The sequence below is a fragment of the Oncorhynchus masou genome, chromosome 31 (genome assembly GCF_036934945.1).
Source record: "Oncorhynchus masou masou isolate Uvic2021 chromosome 31, UVic_Omas_1.1, whole genome shotgun sequence".
Classification (NCBI taxonomy): domain Eukaryota; kingdom Metazoa; phylum Chordata; class Actinopteri; order Salmoniformes; family Salmonidae; genus Oncorhynchus; species Oncorhynchus masou.
Window position 1 is genome coordinate 36,994,886 of NC_088242.1, and position 21,027 is coordinate 37,015,912.

Here is a 21,027-nt window from a genome sequence, read left to right on the forward strand (position 1 = left end):
TTCTGGCACAAAAATAGTCACTGTGTATCACCCAGGTGGGTGCTACACATTGGTGGTGGATGAGGTGAGTTTCCCCCTGCTAAACTCAGCAACCAAAGAAATGTCCCTTTTTCAGGACCCTGTCTTTCAAAGATAATCAGTAAAAATCCAAATAACTTCAAAGATCTTCATTGTAAAGAGTTTAAACACTGTTTCCCACAAACAATTAATGAACATGCTCCTGTGGAACGGCCATTAAGACGCTAACAGCTTACAGACGGTAGGCAATTAAGGTCACAGTTGTGAAAATGTAGGACACTAAAGAGGCCTTTCTACTGACTCTGAAAAACACCTAAAGAAAGATGCCTAGGGTCCCTGCTCCTCTGCGGGAATGAGCCTTAGGCATGCTGCAAGGAGGCATGAGGACTGCAGATGTGGCCAGGGCAATAAATTGAAATGTCCGTCCTGTGAGACGCCTAAGACAGTGCTACAGGGAGACAGGGCGTACAGCTGATCGTCCTCGAAGTGGCAGACCATGTGCAACAACACCTGCACAGGATCGGTCCATCTGAACATCACACCAGCGGAACAGGTACAGGATGGCAACAACAACTGCCCGAGTTACACCAGGAACGCACAATCCCTCCATCAGTGCTCAGACTGTCCGCAATAGGCTGAGAGAGGCTGGACTGAGGGCTTGTTGGCCTGTTGTAAGGCAGATCCTCACAAACCCACCTTCGTACCTCAGTTGGTAGAAAGGTGCTAAATAAAATGCAGAATTTGGCACTTAAGCAAGTCTTATTCATATTGAATATTCAATTTATTGAATTATCCAGGTAGTATATATTAAAAGGGCACTTCAAGCAGGATTTTAAAATGCAATATTGGTGCATCATTTCCACTTAAAAAAGTCCACCAGCAATTGTTTAACTTTTACTGTTGAAAAGCAATATCCCAAGTATACATACAGTAAAGTACACACACAAAGGGTAAAATAATGGTGTGCAAAAAGCGTTCATTTCGTGAAACGACCTAGTACAAGTTCTGTCCTTTGGACTCTCATCAAGTTTGTCTGTTTATTTGTCATACGCACATTTGCAGACATTTGCAGTCATTTTGATTCATGTTAGGGTTTTTAGTGTGCTTTTGTTATGTGTCAAATACAAAAAAAATGCATTTGAAAAAAGACATACTGTAGCAGCGGCAGCCTATTAGATAACTTGGTGGTGTGGCTTTGTCATAGTGCTTATTTGGCTCACATAACACATATTGTCATGCCAGTTAATGTTATGGTTTGTTCTGTGATTATAGGTTAAGCTTGTACACTGCCAGTTCTGCAGTATTAATGAGACTGACATAAGTGCATGTGATGCCAAAGAGTTACGTTGTTAAGACAGTCACCATTTCTTTCCAATATGATTTGGCCAATATTTTAAAGGTCAGGAAACATGAGTTTTTACTCACCAAAGTAAGAACAGTGTGCCCACAGGGTACAACCCGTCATTTCAATGTGGAAATCCAGGTAATATTTGGTTGAGACATTGACCAATGAGATTTCAACCTTCATTCACCAGCCAGAAGTTTGTTGAATCCCCCTCCCCCAAAAAAAGCACAACAAAGGTCAAACAATGTCAGATATTTTTCAGTTAAAACTTAGTGTAAGTGATCAATGCTGTTCTAGACTCCAGCAGATTACAGCAATTATGAAGAGCTCTACAACCCTGAGACCTTTGCATGCTATCTTGAACATGCATACTTTATGATTACAGAATACATGTATAGTCATAGTAGGCTAACCTCAAAACATTTCAATGGATGTGTTACTATTTAAAACTTCTTCCGGATTGGTGTCCCTTCCAAGGGACGGTCGAGCTAACATAGGCTAATGCGAGTAACAAGAACATTTCCCAGGACATAGCTTACATTAATGTTAATATAAATGCACTGTACAATTTACAGTGTCTATTACAGTGAAATAATACCATGTTATTGTTTGATTAGAGTGCACAATTTTGAACATAAAAAGTAATTCATTAAAAAAATTGGCATATTTGGGCAGTCTTGATGCACATTTTTGAACAGAAATGCAATGGTTCAGTGGATCAGTCTAAAACTTTGCACATACACTGCTGGACCTGGGCTGGAATAATACATTATGGCCTTTCTCTTGTACTTCAAAGATGATGGTACAAAAAAATAGAAGAGAACGGATGTTTTCTTCTTTGTATTATCTTTTACCAGATCTATTGTGTTATATTCTCCTACATTTCTTTCACATTTCCACAAACCTCAAAGTGTTTCCTTTCAAATGTTACCAAGAATATGCATATCCTTGCTTCAGAGCCTGAGCTACAGGAAGTTAGATTTGGGTATGTCATTTCAGGCAAAAAAATTGAAAAAAAGGGCCAGATCCTTACGAGGTTTTAAGGTTGAATAAATACTGTTATATTTGTTTGTAAGAGCCTTAATTTTAGGCACTTGCTGTGTTACCAAAATATTACTGAATTGTGTTTGGTTGACAACAAAAACCAAATATCATCATATAAAGAATATCTAATGCTTGGATAGTTTTATCTGAGCCACTAGCTAAATCCTATTCTTTAACTTTTATTTTTGATTTAATTGGCGACGTGAATCCAACATTATTTGTTCACTTATGAACAAGTGAATAGGCCACAACGTATCACCGGGGGCAAACTACCTGCCCTCCAGGACATCTACACCACCCGATGTTACAGGAAGGCCATAAAGATCATCAAGGACAACACCCACCCGAGCCACTGCCTGTTCACCCTGCTATCATCCAGAAGGCGAGGTCAGTACAGGTGCATCAAAGCTGGGACCGAGAGACTGAAAAACAGCTTCTATCTCAAGGCCATCAGACTGTTAAACAGCAACCACTAACATTGAGTGGCTGCTGCCAACACACTGACTCAACTCCAGCCACTTCAATAATGGGAATTGATGGGAAAGGATGTAAAATATATCACTAGCCACTTTAAACAATGCTACCTAATATAATATTTACATATCCTACATTATTCATCTCATATGTATACGTATATACTGTACTCTATCATCTACTGCATCCTTATGTAATACATGTATCACTAGCCACTTTAACTATGCCACTTTGTTTACATACTCATCTCATATGTATATACTGTACTCGATACTATCTACTGTATCTTGCCTATGCTGCTCTGCACCATCACTCATTCATATCTTTATGTACATATTCTTTATCCCCTTACACTGTGTATAAGATATTCGTTTTGGAATTGTTAGTTAGATTACTTGTTGGTTATTACTGCATTGTCGGAACTGGAAGCACAAGCATTTCGCTACACTCGCATTAACATCTGCTAACCATGTGTATGTGACAAATAAAATTTGATTTGATTTGATTTGATTTACTGTATTAAAAGTGGTATTGAATTGTCAACAAATTCCAGTTTGTCTACAAATTAAGAATTTATATGTTGGGATTCATGTCTCCATCTAAACCAAAAATCAAAGTTAATGAATAGCACTAAATTGAATACAATCAAAACTTTAAATGCACTTCAATTAAAATTTGAATTTGTCCAATTCTTGAACTTTGATTTTTGGTTGAGATCGAAAAAATCAAACAAAGCTTGAAACCAAATGCCTATATTTATTGTGTATTTTTAGTTCCCAGGTTGAATTGAAACAATTGCTGTTGATGACTTTGCAAATGCTATATAGGCCTAAATAGTGTTGTTTATGATATGTGACTTATAAAGAGTTTGGTTACATTTATTAACATTGAAGATATTTAGTTATGAAGAGGTCTTTCAATAATCGTTCTCATGATAGCACATTGGTAGTAGTCAGTGACAAATGTAAAAGCTGGGCTTGGTTAGAACCCTGGATGGGAGACCAAATGAATAGCTGTAAAGCAACTCTGCAATAGGACTTGCTGCCTAGCCTATTGTTTTTTTAGTGAACGTTTTTATAACGTTGAAGATCTGACGTTGTTTCAAAGGTACAAATTAAACATATTTTCTTCAAGGTTTGGCTGTTGAAAATTGGTTACAATGACATAATCCTGTGGTTGAAATGTCACCCTCAAAACAGTTGACTCTTTTCAAATCCAATATATTATCCCCCTAGATTTCACATCACAATATGTTGACAAATTAAGTTGAAACATTGATTCAACCTATATGCCCAGTGGGTTATGTGTAGCTACGATCTGGTTACCTACAACAAACAGTTGTGTTGAGTCTTTTACATATTTAAACTTATTTTCCGGATATCTTCTAAATCATATGGATAATCAACTCTGCATTAGCTAGCTCAAGATGGCTAATGTTAGCCACCAGCCATGCAGTCCGAGTGTTGGCATCAGTGAGCTACAATCCACCATTCAGGAGGAGGTGTGATGTGAACAACCAATCAGCAACCAATCAGATTCCCCACACTTGGGGGCTGCATGACCTGTCTTTGTGTGGCCTACCAGAGTTTGTCAACCTTGGCTTTGTACTAGCATGCTACTGTTGTGATCATTTCCACAGCAGGGCTAACATTAGCAGGTTAGTTGGTTAGGAACCTTGCAAGCTGATTTTTAACAATACATTCATAAAGTATTTGCTTGTAAGTTGGCTGAAAATTCAATTGAAGCTAGTACAAATGATTGGTTTAATTTAAAGTTACACATTTGAAGTTACTGGCTTACCCAGTTATCCATATTACGTCACACTCGGCAATAACTTTCATGTAATAACTAGAAAAATTGAGAAGTGAGGTTTAACCTCGCTTTGGAACATTTGATGCATATAGTAATGCAAATCCATTTGTTAAGTTTATGCTACCTACTCTTTAATTTAAAAATAAATTAGTTAAAAATACATTTACATGCATGTTGAAATATATTTTGCAAAACATATCGGTAAATACACAAAATATATTCGAAACTATATTCTTTAATGTATTTCGAAATACATTAAATACAATTTGTAATGCATACAGTTTTAACATACAGTGTATTCGGAAAGTACTCAGACCCCTTGACTTTTTCCACATTTTGTTACTAGAGCCTTATTCTAAAATGTATTAACAAAAAAATCTGATCAAGCTACACACAATACCCATAATTATTTTTGCAAATTTCTTACAAATAAAAAACAGAAATACCTTAATTACATAAGTTTTCAGACCCTTTGCTATGAGACTCGAAATTAAGCTTGGATGCAACCTGATCCCATTGATCATCCTTCAGATGTTTCTACAAATTGATTGGACATGATTTGGAAAGGCACACACCTGTCTATATAAGGTTGACAGTGCATATCATTGCAAAAACCAAGTCACGAGGCCAAAGGAATTGTCCGTAGAGCTCCGAGACAGGATTGTGTCAAGGCACAGATCTGGGGAAGGGTACCAAGAAATCGGGGGTGAAGGGAGACCTCCGGAGTTCCTCTGTGGAGATGGGCTAACCCTCCAGAAGGACAACCATCTCTGCCGCACTCCACCAATCAGGCCTTTATGATAGAGTGGACAGACGAAAGCCACTCATCAGTAAAAGGCACATGACAACCTTCTTGGAGTTTGCCAAATGGAACCGAAAGGACCATTTGTACCATGATAAACAAGATTCTCTGGTCTGACTACAAAAGGGAACCCCAGCCGCGTGCTGCCCAGTAACACAGGCCTACCAGACAAGCTAAATGCTTTTTATGCTCTGAGGCAAGCAACACTGAAGCATGCAGGAGAGCAGCAGCTGTTCCGCACGTCTGTGTGATCACGCTCTCCGTAGCCGATGTGAGCAAGACCTTTAAACAAGTCAATATTCACAAGGCTGCGGGGCCAGACGGATTACCAGGACTTATACAAAGAGCACGCGTGGACCAATTGGCAATTGTCTTCACTGACATTTTCAACCTGTCCCTGACCCAGTCTGTAATACCTACATATTTCAAATCAAATCAAATTTTATTTGTCACATACACATGGTAAGCAGATGTTAATGCTAGTGTAGCGAAATGCTTGTGCTTCTAGTTCCGACAATGCAGTAATAACCAACAAGTAATCTAACTAACAATTCCAAAACTACTGTCTTATACACAAGTGTAAGGGGATAAAGAATATGTACATAAAGATATATGAATGAGTGATGGTACAGAGCAGCATAGGCAAGATACAGTAGATGGTCTCGAGTACAGTATATACATATGAGATGAGTATGTAAACAAAGTGGCATAGTTAAAGTGGCTAGTGATACATGTATTACATAAAGATGCTGTAGATGATATAGAGAACAGTATATACGTATACATATGAGATGAATAATGTAGGGTATGTAAACATTATATTAGGTAGCATTGTTTACAGTGGCTAGTGATATATTTTACATCATTTCCCATCAATTCCCATTATTAAAGTGGCTGGAGTTGAGTCAGTGTGTTGGCAGCAGCCACTCAATGTTAGTGGTGGCTGTTTAACAGTCTGTTGGCCTTGAGATAGAAGCTGTTTTTCAGTCTCTCGGTCCCAGCTTTGATGCACCTGTACTGACCTCGCCTTCTGGATGATAGCGGGGTGAACAGGCAGTGGCTAGGGTGGTTGTTGTCCTTGATGATCTTTATGGCCTTCCTGTAACATCGGGTGGTGTAGGTGTCCTGGAGGGCAGGTAGTTTGCCCCCGGTGATGCGTTGTGCAGACCTCACTACCCTCTGGAGAGCCTTACGGTTGTGGGCGGAGCAGTTGCCATACCAGGCGGTGATACAGCCCGCCAGGATGCTCTCGATTGTGCATCTGTAGAAGTTTGTGAGTGCTCTTGGTGACAAGCCGAATTTCTTCAGCCCCCTGAGGTTGAAGAGGTGCTGCTGCGCATTCTTCACGATGCTGTCTGTGAGGGTGGACTAATTCAGTTTGTCTGTGATGTGTATGCCAAGGAACTTAAAACTTACTACCCTCTCCACTACTGTTCCATCGATGTGGATAGGGGGGTGTTCCCTCTGCTGTTTCTTGAAGTCCACAATCATCTCCTTAGTTTTGTTGACGTTGAGTGTGAGGTTATTTTCCTGACACCACACTCCGAGGGCCCTCACCTCCTCCCTGTAGGCCATCTCGTCGTTGTTGGTAATCAAGCCTACCACTGTTGTGTCGTCCGCAAACTTGATGATTGAGTTGTAGGCGTGTGTGGCCACGCAGTCGTGGGTGAACAGGGAGTACAGGAGAGGGCTCAGAACGCACCCTTGTGGGGCCCCGGTGTTGAGGATCAGCGGGGTGGAGATGTTGTTGACTACCCTCACCACCTGGAGGCGGCCCGTCAGGAAGTCCAGTACCCAGTTGCTTGATGACGAGCTTGGAGGGTACTATGGTGTTAAATGCCGAGCTGTAGTCAACGAACAGCATTCTCACATAGGTATTCCTCTTGTCCAGATGGGTTAGGGCAGTGTGCAGTGTGGTTGAGATTGCATCGTCTGTGGACCTATTTGGGCGGTAAGCAAATTGGAGTGGGTCTAGGGTGTCAGGTAGGGTGGAGGTGATATGGTCCTTGACTAGTCTCTCAAAGCACTTCATGATGACGGAAGTGAGTGCTACAGTGCAGTAGTCGTTTAGCTCAGTTACCTTAGCTTTCTTGGGAACAGGAACAATGGTGGCCCTCTTGAAGCATGAGGGAACAGCAGACTGGGATAGGGATTGATTGAATATGTCCGTAAACACACCAGCCAGCTGGTCTGCGCATGCTCTGAGGGCGCGGCTGGGGATGCCGTCTGGGCCTGCAGCCTTGCGAGGGTTAACTCGTTTAAATGTTTTACTCACCTCGGCTGCAGTGAAGGAGAGACCGCATGTTTTCGTTGCAGGCCATGTAGCGCTCATGTCGGTAGCCATGAAGTGCTTTGAAAGGCTGTCATGGCTCTCATCAATGCCATCATCCAGAAAACCCTTGACCCACTCCAATTCACATACCGCCCCAACAGATGACTCAATCTCCATCGCACTCCACACCGCCCTTTCCCACCTGGACAAAAGGAACACCTATGTGAGAACACTGTTCATTGACTACAGCTCAGTGTTCAACACCATAGTGCCCACAAAGCTCATCACTAAGCTAATGACCCTGGGACTAAACACCTCCCACTGGATCCTGGACTTCCTGACGGACCGGCCCCAGGTTGTAAGGGTAGGCAACAGCACATCTGCTACGCTGATCCTCAACACGGGGGCCCCTCAGGGGGGCATGCTTTGTCCCCTCCTGTACTCCCTGTTCATCCACAACTCCAACGCCATCATTAAGTTTGCTGACGACACAACAGTGGTAGGCCTAATCACTGACAACGATGAGATGAGTGTGGTGCCAGGACAATAACCTTTCTCCAAGTCAAAGGAGCTGATTGAGGACTAGGAAAAGAAGAGCCGAACAGGTCCCCATTAACATCGACGAGGCTGTATTGGAGTGGGTTGAGAGTTTCAATTCCTTGGTGTGCATGTCACCAACAAACTATCACGGTCTAAACACACTAAGACAGTCGTGAACAGGGTACGACAACCCCTTTTCCCCCTCAGTATACTGAAAAGATTTGGCATGGGTCCCCAGATCCTCAAAAAGTTCTACGACTGCACCATCGAGAGCATCCTGACCGGTTGTATCACTGCCTGGTACATCAACTACTCGGCATCCAACCGTAAGGCCCTACAGAGGGTAGTACGTATGGCACAGTACATCACAGAGGCCAAGCTTCCTGACATCCAGGACCTATATACTAGGCGGTGTCAGAAGGAGGCCCCAAAAAAATTGTCAAGGACTCCAGTCACCCAAGTCATAGACTGTTCTCTGCTACCGCATGGCAATCAGTACCGGAGTGCCAAGTCTAGGTCCAAAAGACTCCTCAACAGCTTCTACCCCCAAACCATATGACTGCTGAACAATTAATCAAATGGCCACCCGGACTATTTACATTGACAACTCGCTATTTATTATCTATGCATAGTGACTTTACCCCTACCTACATGTACAAATTTCCTCGACTAACCTAAACACCCACACAGTGACGTGGTACCGGCACCCCCTTAATATAGCCTCGTTATTGTTATTTTATCGTGTTACTTTTCATTTTATTTTTTACTTTCGATCATTTAGTAAATATTTTCTTAACTCTATTTATTGAACTGCATTGTTGGTTAATGGCTTGTGACAAATAAAATTTGATTTGATGAAACCAAGATTAAACTCTTTGGCCTGAATGCCAAGCATCACGTCTGGAGGAGACCTGGCAGCATCCCTACGGTGAAGCATGGTGGTGGCAGCATCATGCTGTGGGGATGTTGTTCAGCGGCAGGGCCTGGTAGACTAGTCAGAATCGAGGGAAAGATGGATGGAGCAATGTACAGAGAGGTTCTTGATGAAAACCTGCTCCAGAGCACTCAGGACCTCAGACTGGGGCGAAGGTTCACCTTCCAACAAGACATCGACCCTAAGCACACAGCGAAGACAAAGCATCAGTGACTTCGTGACAAGTTTCTGAGTGGCCCAGCCAGAGCCCAGACTTGAACCCGATCGAACATATCTGGAGAGACCTAAAATAACTGTGCAGCGTCACTCCTCATCCAACCTGACACAGCTTGAGGGGATCTGCAGAGAAGAATGGGAGAAACTCCCCAAAAACAGGTATGTCAAGCTTGTAGATTCATACCCATGAAGAATCAAATCTGTAATCGCTGCCAAAGGTGCTTCAACAAAGTACAGAGTAAGGGGTCTGAATACTTATGTAAACATATTATTTCTGTTTTTTTATATTTAATACATTTGCAAAAATTTCTAAAATCTGTTTTGCTATGTCATTATGGGGTGTTGTGTGTAGATTGATGAGGAAATTGTTTTCATTTATCATTTTTAGAATAAGGCTTTAATGTAACAAAATGTGGAAAAAGTCAAGGAGTCTGAATAATTGCACTGTAAATTGTGATATACATTACGCAATATACTTTGGAATGTATTTCAATTGTATTCAATACATTTGGCCAATTCAATACTTCACATGTACAGTGCAGTGAGAAAGTATTCACAACCTTGACTTTCCACATTGTGTTGTGTTACAGTCTGAATTTAAAATGGATTAAATTGAGATTGTGTCACTGATCTAAACACAATACCTGTCACGTTCGATGTATGGAGGAGACCAAGGCGCAGCGTAAGATGAATACATACTTCTTTAATGAAGACGAAGAAACACTAAACAAACTTACAAAACAATTAACCGAACGTGACGCTATATAATATAAGTGCAGAAACAAGCAACTAATACATAGAAAATAACCCATGAATTACCCAAGGAATATGGCTGCCTAAATATGGTTCCCAATCAGAGATAACGATAAACAGCTGCCTCTAATTGAGAACCAATCGAGGCAACCATAGACATACAAAACACCGAGACTAGTGCCCACCCCATAAACATACAAAAAACCCTAGACAGTACACATACATCACCCATGTCACACCGTGACCGAACCAAAATAATAAAGAAAACAAAGAATACTAAGACTAATACTAACGGCATGACAGTACTCCCATCCCAAAGGTGCGGACTCCCGGCAGCACACCTAAGCCTATGTGGGAGGGTCTGGGTGGGCGTAACTCTGAGGTGGCGGTTCTGGCTCGGGACGTGGACCTCGCGCCACTTCTGACTCGTCACACTTACTTAATGTCTCTGGAGCGGGAACCCTCACCGCTGACCACGGACTCGAGGACGCCACTGGACTGATGGTCGAGTCTGGAGTGAGTGACGCCTCTGGATTGGAGGGAGACTCTGGCGGATCCGGACTGGAGGGAGACTGGCGGATCCGGACTGGAGGGAGACTCTGGCGGATCCGGACTGGAAGGAGACTCTGGCGGATCCGGACTGGAGGGAGACTCTGGCGGTTCCGGACTGCGACCTGTCGTGGTAGGTTCCGGACTGCGGCCCGTCGTAGGAGGTTCCGGTCTGTGGCCCGTCGTAGGAGGTTCCGGTCTGCGGCCCGTCATAGGAGGTTCCGGTCTGCAGCCCGTCGTAGGGGGCTTCGGTCTACGCCCATCGTAGGGGGTTACGGTCTGCGGACCATCGTAGGAGGTTGCGGTCTGCGGCCCGTCGTAGGAGGTTCCGGTCTGCAGCACGTCGTAGGAGGTTCCGATCTGCGGCCCGTCGTAGGAGGTTCTGGTCTTCGGCCCATCGTAGGAGGTTACAGTCTGCGGCCCGTCGTAGGAGGTTACAGTCTGCGGCCCGTCGTAGGAGGTTGCGGCCCTTCGTAAGAGGTTCCGGTCTGTAGACTGTCGCCGGACACTCTGGTCTGGGTACTGTCGCCGGACGCTCTGGACTGGGTACTGTCGCCAGACGCTCTGGACTGGGTACTGTCGCCGGACGCTCTGGACTGGGTACTGTCGCCGGACGCTCTGGACTGGCGAGACGCACTGTAGGCCTGGTGCGTGGTGCCGTCACTGGTGGTACTGGGCTGGGGACACGCACCTCATGGCAAGTGCGGGAAGGAGGAACAGGGCGTACTAGACTGCCGAGGGGCACTATAGGCTTGGTGCGTGGTGCCGGCACTGGTGGTACCAGGCTGTGGACACGCGAGTGCGAGGAGCAGGAACAAGGAGTCCTGGACTCTGGAGACGCACTGGAGGCCTGGTGCGTGGTATCGGCATTGGTGGTACCGGGCTGAGGACACGCACCTCAGGGCGAGTGCAGGGAGGAGGAATAGGGCGTACAGGGCTCTGGAGACGCACAGGAAGCCTGGTGCGTGGTGTTGGCACTGATGGCACTGGGCTGGGGACACGCACCTCAGGGCGAGTGCGGAGAGCAGGCACAAGTTGTATTGGGTTGTGTAGGCATACTGGAGGTCTGGAGTGTAGAGCTGACACAACCCGTCCTGGCTGGATTGTTATACTTGCCCTGCAAATGCAGGGCGCTGGCACAGGATGCACAGGGCTGTACAGACTCACAGTACGCAGAGCCGGCGCAGGATATCCTGGTCCATGGAGGTATACTGGAGACCGGGAGCGCTGAGCCGGCAACCTCATTCCTGGCTGGATGCCCATTCTAGCCCAGCCAATGCGAGGAGCTGGAATAGAGCGCACCAGGCTAGAAATGCGCATCGGAGACACCTTGCGTTCCACTGCATAACGGTACCTGACCAGTAACACGCTCCCCACGGTAAGCACGAGGAGTTGGCTCAGGTCTCCTACCTGACTCAGTCAATCTCCTCGTGTGCCCCCCCCCACAATTTTTGTTTATTGGGGCTGCAATTCGGGCTTCCGTGCTAGTTGTGTCTTCATATATCGTCGCCGTTCCTCCTGTGCTCTCTCCACCTGCTTCCATGGCAGGGTCTTGTCCCCTGCCATTACCTCCTCCCAGGTCCAGGATGTCCTCCACTCCTCTTTCTCCCGAGTCCACGATGTCCACTCCTCTTTTTCACACTGCTTGGTCCTTTTATGGTGGGTTAGTCTGTCACGTTCGATGAATGGAGGAGACCAAGGCGCAGCGTAAGATGAATACATACTTCTTTAACCTCTTGAATCTCCCCATCCCGGATCCGGGATCGTGACTAAAGCCTCAGGCTCATTAGCATAATGCAACGTTAACGATTTCTGAAAATCGCAAATAAAATGAAAATAATGCGCCTGCTCTCAAGCTTAGCCTTTTCTTAACAACACTGTCATCTCAGATTTTCAAAATATGCTTTTGAACCATAGCAATGGACTAATTTGTGTAAGAGTATGCTAAGCTAGCTTAGCATTTTGAGTAGCATTTAGCACGCAACATTTTCACAAAAACCAGATAACCAAATAAATAAAATCATTTACCTTTGAAGAGCTTCGGATGTTTTCAATGAGGAGACTGTCAGTTACATACCAAAAGCTCAGTTTTTCCTGAAAGCGTCTGTGTGTAGGAGAAATCGCTCCGTTTTGTACATCGCATTTGGCTACCGAAACGAACCGAAAATTCAGTCACCTACAACGTCAAACTTTTTCCGAATTAACTCCATAATATCGACCGAAACATGGCAAACGTTGTTTGGAATTAATCCTCAAGGTGTTTTTTCACATATCTCTTCATTGATATATCGTTCGTGGAAGCCTGCATTCTTCTATAAATTCCATGGAAAAATACTTGCAGCTGACTTTTGCGCACCAATTTCGGCGCAAGACACCGCGGACACCTGGTAAATGTGGTCTCTTATGGTCAATCTTCCAATGATATGCCTACAAATACGTCACAATGCTGCAGACACCTTGGGGAAACGACAGAAAGGGCACTTACTCCTCTCGCATTCACAGCCATATAAGGAGACAATGGAAAACAGAGCCTCAAAAATCCTGCTCATTTCCTGGGTGCCGTCTCATCTTGGTTTTGCCTGAAGCTCACGTTCTAGGGCACGCACAGAAAATATCTTTGCAGTTCCTGACACGTCAGAGTGTTTTCTTTCGAAAGCTATCAATTATATGCATAGTCGAGCATCTTTTTGTGACAAAATATCTTGTTTAAAACGGGAACGTTTTTCATCCAAAAATGAAATTGCGCCCCTAGAGTTCCAAGAGGTTAATGAAGACGAAGAAACACTAAACAAACTTACAAAACAATAAACCGAACGTGACGCTATATAATATAAGTGCAGACACAAGCAACTAATACATAGACAATGACCCACGGATTACCCAAGGAATAGGGCTGCCTAAAATTGCTTCCCAATCAGAGGCAACGATAAACAGCTGCCTCTAATTGAGAACCAATCTAGGCAACCATAGACATACAAAACACCTAGACTAGTTACCACCCCATAAACATACAAAAACCCTAGACAGTACAAAAACACATACATCACCCATGTCACTCCCTGACCTAACCAAAATAATAAAGAAAACAAAGAATACTAAGGTCAGGGCGTGACAATACCCCATAATGTCAAAGTGTAATTATGTTTTTAGAAATGTTTACAAATTAATAATAATGGAAAGCCTAAATAACTAAAGGAGTAAAAAAAATGCTTAACAAGTAAGATAAGTTGCATGAACTCACTCTGCTATTATGGTGGTTAACATGATTTTTTAAATAACTACCCCATCTTCTGTACCCCACACATACAGTATCTGTAAGGTCCCTCAATCGAGCAGTGAATTTCAAGCACAGATTCAATGACCAAGTCCAGGGAGGTTTTCCAATGCCTCGCAAAGAAGGGTAGATGGGTAAAAATAAAAAGCAGACATTGAATATCCCTTTGCTCATGGTGAAGTTATTAATTACATTTTGGATGGTGTATCAATACACCCAGTCATTACAAAGATAAAGACATCCTTCCTAATTTATATGATGGAGAGGAAGGAAACTGCTCAGGGATTACCAATATTGATTACCGATATTGAATATTCCACAGTGGTTTAGTTACAGTTTTTACTTAAATTGTCTTGAAAATCTGTGGCAAGACTTGACAATGTCCTGTTTAGCAATGATCAACCACCAACTTGACAGAGATTGAAGAATGTTTTTAATAATAACATGGGCAAATGCTGTATTGTACAATCCAGGTTTGCAAAACTCTTAGTAGAGTTACCCAGAAAGACTCACAGCTGTAATGGCTGCCAAAAGTGATTTTAACATGTATTGACTCAGGCGGTTGAATATTTATCTAATCAAAATATATTAGTATTTTATTTAGCATTAATTTTAAAAAAGTTAGCATTTTTCTTCCACTTTGACAGAGTTTTGTGTTTAATTCCACTTAACCTCTACGGGATGGGTGTCCCGAAACTGGGATGGTTGTTGCTATCTTGCGCTAATGTGACTAGAATGACTGTATACAACAGCCAACTTTCTGGGACATAGACATGTCTTATATGGGCAGACAGCATAAATTCTTGTTAATCTAACTGCAGTGTCCAATTAACAGTAGCTATTACAGTGAAAAGAATTCCATGCTATTGCTTGAGGAGAGTGCATGTTAACAAAAAACTTTTATCACGGCAACTGGTTTGACACATTCACCTCAAGGTAAATAATGTTCTTACATTCAGTAATCTTGCTCTGATTTCTCATCCTGAGGGCCCGAGAGATAAAATGTAACATAGTTTTGTTTGATCAAATCCATTTTTATGTTCAAAGGTAGGAACTGGGTTCCACAGTTTGACCCCACTGCTGTCTCTAATCACCCCTAAATAGAATGTCCAACCAGACATGAACTTTACTGGACTTTTTCAAATCAACATGAGCCTGAGGGGAGAGGCACAATATAATGCAGAAACAAGCTACAGAGAGGAACAATATAAGACTGAATTCTGTTGGCTGAAGATCATTTATGTGCAAATGCTCTCCATCATTGCCTGGTGCACTCTTCCTACCGCTCCTCCTGCAAGAGTGTGAGATGTGACACGTCATGGTGTGGCTATGAGACAGCTAGTTAACTGGCCAGGTCCAAACTATATCACACCCAGTCATTGGGCACCACACCGGCCCACTGGAACCCTGATTACTATGATTATATTTCACAGCTTAAACAGACACTGCCCTGTGCAACAGATCCCATTAACACCACTTCGCTAACCGCCTGGACTTAAACTCTGATGCTAACAGCCTGGATAGCAAATTGAAGGAGATGCTTACGCATGCACAAACTTAGCTTAGGACGTGAAAGCAAAAGTGGAACCATTAAGGAACAGGGGAAGAGAAAGTAGTGTGTTGCCAGGAGGGATATTTTCAGCATGTGAGGGAGGGCCTTATTTCTAAAGTCATGAAAAATGTAGAATCTGTTTAGATGAATCTGATGAAGGAAATTTTCAAATATATTTTTGTTATGTCCTCAATAGCACAATTATTAAATTCAAAATAATTTGATAGCATACGGAGCAGTTTGGATAAGATATTAGACATTGAGAAATAAGACAAATCCAAATCAATGAACTGGGTTATGATCTGACGCGTTCGAAATCCAAACATGAAACCGCTCTGGAACGAGTTTCTTACTTAGGGTTCCTTTGAATCTTACTGGTTACACCCACTTCACTTAAGGGTTCTCAACAGCAGTCTAACAGAGGTCAACGAAGGGATAGATTACCCTGACCTAGTCTAACCAACACTTACAGAACCAACACTGAGTGACTGTAGCATGGACTTTGAACTGTACTACACTGTATTTACACTGCCAGTGTCAATCTAAGGAACTTCAGACTTTGTCTATCATTTCCAAAAAGGTTTAAGCTTTAAAGATCTAAAGATCAAAACTATATGGTTTCAATTATATAAAAAAAAAAACATTTGTATCCTACCCCAACCACAATAAAATTGATTATCCCACAATTAATAGGCTGTTTATTGGTTAGGCCTCAGCTGTGTCTAAGGGGACCTAAAGTGCTTTGCTTTTAATAAATGTGTTGTAATAACTTTGTGTCTAGGGGAAATTAGTTCAAATAAGCGTTTCAAGTCAATCATACTCTCGAAACTGAGGTTAGCTGAATGAACATATAGTCCCCTCATTGCTCTGTCCTCTTTATGGGCCTAATTGAAAAAACACTGAGCATTGTGGCAAGTTTCAACCCCCAAGCTCTGGCAGAGAACTGTGCTGGGTTAGTCTGGGTTCGGTGTTCCATTTCTCCACTATGGAAACCATAAGAGAGTCACAAAAGTTGCCTGACTGGTTCCATATTTGCATTTACAATCCATGTCATTTTTTTTAAGGGGTGATGTTTTTATCCATAGCCCAGTACACTTTTAATATAAACACAGTGAATGACAAATCACTAGAAATTCTGTGTTTTTCCACAGACTTTGAGGTGAATTCGGGCGAGTGTCCATTTGCCTCACTTTGTCCTTACAAATGTGAAGGACTGGCGATATGTGTGTCAGTGTAATAGATGTGTACATGGGTGCGTATGAGTCTGTGCCTGCGTGAGTCTTCCTGTTTGCCTGTGATTGTGTGTGTGTGTGTGTGTGTGTGTGTGTGTGTGTGTGTGTGTGTGTGTGTGTGTGTGTGTGTGTGTGTGTGTGTGTGTGTGTGTGTGTGTGTGTGTGTCGGCGCCCAGAATTATGCGGACGATGAGCCAGCGGAAGGTCCAGATGGAGATGAGCGAGGGGGGCAGGGACAGACACCACACAGGCATATCCCCAGGAAGCGTGTCTCCAACAAATGACTCTCCCAACCTGGGAGGGAAGGCAAAGAAGGAGAGAGGGAAGAGAGAGAATAGTCAGAGAAAGAACAACAGGGAGAGAGTACAGGAGAGAGGGATTACAGAAAAAGATCAGGGGTATGACTAGTGGTCAAGCAGATGTGGGGGGAATACAGTGTGGAAGGAGAATGTGACTGACCAAGATATGGGATGAGATGACTAAGGGGCATGAGAGATGAAGAAATGGGATATGAGAGAAAAGGACAGATGGTATTGCTAAAGGACAAGTGTGGCAAAGGTAAAAATGTGAACACATTTCTCAGCAAGTGAAATAAGGCATTGGTATACACAGCAGGCTTCTTCATAAATGTAAAGTGAAAAGGTTCAGAGGTAGTGCACATCGGAGAATGTGCAAAACATTAGGAATACATTCCTAATATTGAGTTGTACCCCCTTCAGAACAGCCTCCATTTGTTGGGGCATGGACTCTACAAGGTGATAAAAGCGTTCCAAAGGTATGCTGGCCCATGTTGACTCCAATGCCACCCACAGTTGTGCCAAGTTGGCTGGATGTCCTTTGGCTGGACCATTCTTGATACCCACGGGAAGCTGTAGAGTGTGGAAAACCCAAGAGTGTTGCAGTTCTTGACACACTCAAACCGGTGCGCCTGGTACCTACTACCATACCCCGTTCAAAGGCACTTCAATAAGGGATCATAGTTTTAACCAGGTCAATCTATGTCATGGAAAGAGCAGGTGTTCCTAATGTTTTGTACACTTAGTGTACATAGAGAGTTGGGCCAATGTGATATGTCTGACAGTTCCAAGAGCTCTGTTCTCCTCCATAGCCACTGCTAAGTGATAACTAACACTTCCGCAATGTGCTTTTTCTGTCTGATAGTTTAAAACCTATGAAGATGTACAGTGAAAGCAGATACGCAATTTGTCGACACCAGAGGGTACAGACTTGGCTACATATTACGTATGATCCCGAATGTTAAACAATAAAAATGTCTTAAGCGCGCTGATCTGTTTTGCTTGATTAAAGGGAGTCATTTCATAGGGAATTGGATGCTCTCTCGTATTGCAACATCAAATCAAATCAAAATCAAATCAAATGTATTTATAAAGCCCTTCTTACATCAGCTGATATCTCAAAGCGCTGTACAGAAACCCAGCCTAAAACCCCAAACAGCAAGCAAGGCAGGTGTAGAAGCACCAATGTTGTGAATAACGGCGGTGGCATGACAGCCGAATTCACTGTATACACACACACACGCCCACACACATGACCAAAAGTATGTGGACACCTGCTTGAAAATCTCATTCCAAAATCATGGGCATTAATATGGAGTTGGTCCCTCCTTTGCTGCTATAACAGCCTCCACTCTCCTGGGAAGGCTTTCCACTTGATGTTGGAACATTGCTGCAGGGACTTACTTCCATTCAGCCACAAGTCGGCATTCCAATTCATCCCAAAGTTGTTCGATGGGGTTTAGGTCAGGGCTCTGTGCAGGCCAGTAAAGTTCTTCCACACCGATCTCAAACCATTTCTGTATGGACCTCGCTTTGCGCACGGGGCATTGTCATGCTGAAACAGGAAGAGGCCTTCCAAAAGTTGGAAGCGCAGAATCATCTAGAATGCCATTGTATGCTGTAGCTTTAAGATTTCCCTTCACTGGATCTACGGGGACTAGACCCGAACCATGAAAAACAGCCCCAGACCATTATTCCTCTTCCAAACTTAACAGTTGGCTTTTTGCATTGGGGCTGGTAGCGATCTCCTGGCATCCGCCAAACGCAGATTCGTCCGTCAGATTGCCAATGGTAAAGAGTGATTCATCACTCCAGAGAACGCGTTTCCCCTGCTCCAGAGTCCAATGGCGGCGGGCTTTACACCTCTCCAGCCGACACTTGGCATTGCACATGTTGATCTTAGGCTTGTGTGAGGCTGCTCGGCCATGGAAACCCGTTTCAAGAAGCTCCCGACAAACAGTTACTGTGCTGACATTGCTTCCAGAGGCAGTTTGGAACTCTGTAGTGAGGGTTGCAACTGAGGACAGATGATTTGTATGCGCTATGCTTCAGCATTCGGCGGTCCCGTTCTGTGAACCTGTGTGGCCTACCACTTCGCGGCTGAGTCGTTGTTGCTCCTAGACATTTCCACTTCACAATAACAGCACTTATAGGTGACGGGCCAGCTTTAGCAGGGCAGAGATTTTACGAACTGAATGTTTGAAAGGTGGCATTCTATGACGGTGCCACGTTGAAATTCATTAAGCTCTTCAGTAAGGCCATTCTACTGCCAATGTTTGTCTCCGGAGATTGAATGGCTGTGTGCTCGATGTTATACACCTGTCAGCAACAGGTGTGGCTGAAATAACCAAATCCACTAATTTGAAGGGGTGTCCACATACTTTTGTATATATAGTGTATATGACTGGTGCGCATGTGACACCGCGTGTGTGAGGATGCACACATGTATAAAAGTCTAATTCCACAGACTGGCCTAATGTGTAAGCAGCAGAGTGCTCTAGTGGAAGGTTTACCTTCTCCCTTCAGCTAAATCCAGCCTGTTCACCCCTCCTAACTAAGAGCCTCTTCACACTTACTGCACTTTTTGTAGAAATACCCTCAGTTACACACGTAAACTTGTTTCCTTGCTACGTCTCGACTGCTACCTCTGGAGGTAGCGCACGACACTCGCTGAGAGTGTAAACAGAATTGTCTCGTGAGCCAACACTCCTACAGTATAAAGGGTAATAGCAGAGAAATGTTTTTGAAACAGCTGATATTTTTGACATTTTCCTGAGACATTTTCCTAATGTTTGAGACTCGTTATATTGAGTTTACCAGAATTTAGAGTAACAGCCTGTTACATTCCCCACCCCCAAGAACCCCCTCAATGCACCAACAACAAAAAACTAATAACTGAAAAGAAAAAGACAAAGAAAAACAGAAAACAACAATGCAAAAAACAAAGGACATCAAGGACAACTAAAATTATAACAGCAAGGTCAACTCTAAATGTTTGAGTACATGTCTGGCACTATTTACATGTGTGTGTGTCCATGTATGTGTGTATTTGAATGAGAGTGTGTGTATATGCATGTGTACAAACACCTGCACGGCATCAGCCTCAGCCAAACCGACATGAGCTGTAAAAACACTGCCCCTCAGTGTCATTCAAACTGACTTTTTATTATGTTTAATTTTGACTTTATTTTTAATACTTTTATCTTTGACCATCATTCTACCCCCCGCCCAGCCACTCCCCTCCCATTTGTCTCCAATTCCACATCCCAACCCTGAGCTTCCCTCAGCCCATCCCACCTATCTCTGCTGGCCACCCTCTTCGGATTTCTATGCAACATACTGTATATCTTTCAACTATGCTGCGATGTTTAATGTACAATTTCAATGTATCTAATTGAATAGAATCCACAGGTTGGGAGTTGAAGATAAATATATTAGTAATTGACTGACCCGGTCTCTCCAGATCTCCTAACAGTACTATTTCTAGGGTAAATTTTAGATCAATGTTATGCATTTTCAGCCATTCCTGAACCTGAGACCAGAAACAGGCTACCTGAGGGCAATACCAAAATAAATGGTCTATTGATTCTATATCGTCACTACAAAATCTGCAACGCTTAGATGATTTCATGCCCCAAATATTCAACATTTTGTTGGTGGCAAGAATTTTATACAATAATTTTAGTTGAAAAGCAAGAAGAAGTCTTGAAACTTGCATTGTTTTATATATCAACTCATACACCCTGTACCGTGAAATTGTTACATCAAAAATCTTTTCCCAACTATTTTGCAATCTGTATGGCACAGTTGTCAACATGCTGGTCCTCAAATGAAACTGGTATACTTTCCTATTTATGCTATTTTTATTTCTCCGCCAGTTTTGATCCTTTATATTGGGCAGACAGACCAATACC

General features: G+C 43.2%; 1 pseudogene; it reads right to left on the reverse strand.

Moving 5' to 3' along the window:
* Window positions 1-17,071, reverse strand: part of LOC135524943 (lipase maturation factor 1-like) — a 54,665-nt pseudogene extending 37,594 nt beyond the window's left edge.
* Between the last annotated feature and the right edge of the window lie 3,956 nt (window positions 17,072-21,027).